At 37.7% G+C, this 4,727-nt stretch overlaps 1 pseudogene; it reads left to right on the forward strand.

Annotated features, from left to right (window-relative positions):
* Positions 1–1,820: 1,820 nt before the first annotated feature.
* LOC102835684 lies at positions 1,821–2,168 on the forward strand (annotated as a pseudogene).
* The last annotated feature ends 2,559 nt before the right edge of the window (positions 2,169–4,727 follow it).

The raw sequence follows: 4,727 nt of genomic DNA on the forward strand, positions 1-4,727 counted from the left end.
CAGTTTGAGCCCACCAGCCACTCCACAGGTAAAAGATGAGGTTTTCTGCTCCTGCAACAAGATTTAAAGCCTTGGAAACCCTATACAGGGTCCCTATGAGTCAAAACTAACTGTACAAAACTTAACAACAAGAACAACAACTCAGGTAGCTTACAGAAGCATAGAGGCTGTGAGATAATACCTCTAAGACTTTCTAACTTTAACCTCTCAATTACTTTCATTTTTTTCATCATAATCTTTGATGGATATATGAAAACACTAAAGTCAGTGTTATTTAATCTAAATAAATTTTGCTGATATAACAGTCTTCAAATTTAGTTCTTTCAAGTGAGGATTTTTTTTCTTTTTCTTTTTCCTATTAATTCTTGAAGGTCTTTTCAGTTCTTTTGTTGGAGTTTCTACTTTAGAATCACCAAGTAGAGTTCTGTTTTATCGTCATCATTATTACCATTTTTTCAACTATAAATATCTCTAAAATTGCTTTACAGATTTTTTTCTCCTCATTCAATGTGATTATTTCTATCCTATCCTCCATGTTAGTAATTTGAATATGAGTCATGTATTTTCTGCTCTTGAAGTTTCTTATTTATTTATTCATTACATAATGGTGTTATTTTGGTATAAATTTTTTTCTTCTCTCCACAGTTTCCTGCATCATCTCTTTATACTGATTTATCAAAAACTCTTATTTTCTCAGATTTGTGCTTATGTCAAGTTCTTTTACAGCAAGAGGTAATCACAGCAATGTATATGACCTGTGGCATGTTTTTCTCTCTAGTCTCAATTGTCCATTACTCTCTTCATATCATGTTTTATTTCATCATTTTCTTTTTTAAAACTACAGATGGTTTGCATGACTGCCATATACTTTTTATCTGCTGGTTTATATATGATTGGAACAGGGGCACTGAGAAATGGGAGCATTGATAAGGTTTTAAATTAGTCTCAAGTTAAAGAGAACAGTTGTTATTGTTCAGTGCCACGGAGTCAATTCTGATTCATAGTAACCCTGTATAAGGTTTCTGATGAGTGGCTGGTGAATTTCAACTACCGACCTTGTGGTTCAAAGCTTACCTTACAGCACCACATTAGGTCTCCTCTTATAAGAATGGCTATAGTTAAAATTTAATTCTCACCTTAGCTACATTTCATAATGAACCACTCATTTTCAATATCCAAAACAACCTATGACTCAAATAAGGGGGACAATTCTCCTCTCAGGAACAAAGGCAAAATCAGGAGTGGTTAACACTAGGTTCAGGACACAACTACCCTAACTACTGAACCAATCACTCTAACTGTTGAAATTGAAAAACAGTACAATAATGCCTGACCACAAGTTCCAAGATCTTTATATTTTTCCTCCTTAAAAGTCCCAGGGTACCCTCAAGTAAGGAGACAGATTTGGGAAATTCCTGTTTCTATGTCTTCCTGTATATTGATAAACAATAAACTCTTTGCTCTTTGCTCTGAGCCCATCTCTGAGTACTGGTTGATTTAGCATCAGGTAACTAGAACCCCTTTTGTGTTTACATTATATAAGCAGATTTCTGCCATAAGCAAAAAAGGCCCCAGCGGCAGTTTTACCTGCTTATAACCACCACTCTCCACACTTTCCTCCTTGAATCAGGAGCCTGATTAAAGCTAAAAATATAAACATTTGTAAAATGTCTCTATGTGTAAGGGCTATTCCTTGACAACAAGCCAGGAGAAAATCAGAGTGACCTGACACCAGTCCCAGCTCTTGAAACTATAACTGACCAAAGTATGAAGAATCAAAAGTACCCACTAACAGTCTCTCTCGGGTCCTCGCTTCCAAGATGACAAAGAAAAGGAGGAACAACGGTCGTGCCAAAAAGGGCCGCAGCCATGTGCAGCCTATTCGTTGCACGAACTGCGCCCACTGCGTGCCCAAAGACAAGGCCATTAAGAAGTTCATAATTCGAAACATTGTAGAGGCTGCTACCATCAGGGATATTTCTGAAGCGAGTGTCTTCGATGCATATGTGCTTCCCAAGCTGTATGTGAAACTGCATTACTGTGTGAGCTGCGCCATTCATAGCAAGGTGGTCAGGAACTGCTCTCGTGAAGCTCGGAAGGACCGAACACCCCCACCCCGATTTAGACCTGCAGGTGCTGTCCCACGACCGCCACCAAAGCCCATGTAAAGAATTGAGCCCTTAAGAGGTTGCCGTAAAACTAGCTTTCCAAGAAAATAAAAATTAAACTTTGTGGGATGTTAAAAAAAAAAGTACCCACTAACATTGGAAACAGTACACAAGAAGCCATCATATTTACCATCACAAAACTTAACAACAAGATTTGTACACAAAATCTTGCTCTGTGACAATTTCCTGTATTTTTGGTAGATAATATTTGCATTTGCGTATCCCCAGGAGTCTTATTGAAGCCAGGTGAAATAGCCCTAATTCCTCTCCTTGGGGAGACAGTAGGTAGTAGAAATCTTCCTGTCTTCTTACATCTTTGAATATGTAATAAAGCTGATTCTTTTCTACTACTAAAAGCTTGCCTTGGGGTCTTCTTGGTCTCACATCTGCAGTAGGCAAAGAGTTCAGGTTTTGTCCACATCAGTTATTTATTGCTAAAATAACAGGAATAACACAAGTAGATGTCTTTAACAAACAGAAGTTTTTTCTCTCACAGGTTAGGTCTGTTGTACAAGAACCCTTTGAAGTGTCCAAGAGCAAAGACATTAGTTTGAAGACTAAGGTATACCTGATACAAACCATGGTGTTTTCAATAACTTCATAAGCATGTGAAAGTTGGACAGGAATAAGGAAGACCATAGAAGAATTGATACACTTGAGTTATATTATTGGAGGAGAATATTAAAAGTACCATGAACAGCAAACAACAACAACAACAACAAAAACCAGATCTGTGTTGGAAGAAATACAGCCAGAATGCTCCTGGGAAATCAGGATGACTAGACTTCATTTCTCATACTTTGGACATATTATCAGAAGCGACTAGTACCTGGAGAAGAATATCATGTTTGGTAAAGTGGAGGGTTGGAGGAAAACAGGAAGACACCTAACAAGCTGGATTGGCAAGTGATAGCAACAATGGTCTCAATCATAGCAATGATTGTGAGATTGGCTCAGGACTGGGCAGTGTTTCATTCTGTTGTATATAGGGTCACTATGAGTCACCACTGACTCGATAGCACTTAACAACAATAACAACACAGTTTAGGAGACTAGAAGTTTGAATTCCAAACACCACCCTTAGAGCAAATTTCTTGCCTTCTGTCAGTTGGCCCAGCATTCGTTGGAGAGCTCAGTGTGCCTTGGCATTAACCTTTCCCTGAATCTAGAAGCATCTCAGAACAGGGACCTCAGGTCCACAGGTCTAAAAGTTTCACTTTATTCCTGATTCTACTTTCTTAATGGTAATAGTTTCTTCTTTAACTGTGTACTTCACTCTCCTTCTGTCTTTGTATAGTAAAAGATATTGCATGCCACACCCTTGGGAAACTCACATCAGATCAGGGTTGTGATGGGATTAAAGGTGTTACATTTATGGTGTGGTGCTGTGGGTTAATATGCCAGACTGCAAAGCCATTTGAACTGCAACATCTAGTTCTTACCTTAGGTAAGAACCTCTTACAAATTTTCAAGCTCACCAGCTGCTCCTTGAAAACCCTATACAGGGTCGCTATGGGTTGGAACCAACTCGACAGCACTTTACAACAATAACATACCATACTAATCCTCTTTACTGACTTATCACATCAGATCACTTCATGGGGGATCATCACATACTATCACATCACTGAGAATCATAGTCCCACCAAGATGACCATGATTTTGAGGGGACACAGTTGAATCCATAACATATATCTAGTGTTAGTGTTGGATACTCTGAGCATGTATTTTAGTTCTACTTTCTTCTAATAAGTCATACATTAATTTTCTAAGATTCTATTCATTATTTGGCTAGATTTTGTTAGTGAGGGATGAATTTGGTGAAGTATCAACTTGTGTTTCTTGAAAATTTGTAAGAGGTTCTCTCTTTTGAAATTGTGTCAACAATCTCTGCTTATCCACCACTCATCTTTCAATTTGTCATACTGCTGTGGCTTCCATGTTGTTGTGATGCTGGAAGTATGCTACCAATATTTTAAATACCAACATAATCACACATGGTGGACTGCTATTGGCCATTTTAAATATTATAATCATATAGATTACTATACCCAGAACAATTCAAGAGAGATGACATCATAGTCATAGTCAAAAAGAGCATTTCAGGATCTATTTTAAAATAAAATGCTGCCTGTGGTAAGGTAATATCCATACACCTCCAAGATAGACCAGTTAATACCACTATTTTTCCAATTTACACATCACCCACTAAAGTCAGTGATGATGAAACTGAAGAATTCTATCAATTTCTTCAGTCTGAAATTGATCAAACAGGCAATCAAGATACATTGATAATTACTAGTGATTGGAATGTGACCGTTGAAAACAAAGCGGTGGAATCAGCAGTTGGGAAATATGGCCTTTGAGATAGAAATGATACTTGAGATAGCATGACATAATTTTGTAAGACCATCCTATTCATTGCAAAAACCTTCTTAAACAACTTAAAAGGCAACCACATATATGGACCTCACCTGATGGAATACACAGAAATAAAAAAGCTCAAAGTCATCAGCCAAAACAACGTCAGGGGCAGATTGTGGAATACACCATCAATTG

Source organism: Chrysochloris asiatica, unplaced genomic scaffold (genome assembly GCF_000296735.1).
Source record: "Chrysochloris asiatica unplaced genomic scaffold, ChrAsi1.0 scaffold00048, whole genome shotgun sequence".
Lineage (NCBI taxonomy): Eukaryota > Metazoa > Chordata > Mammalia > Afrosoricida > Chrysochloridae > Chrysochloris > Chrysochloris asiatica.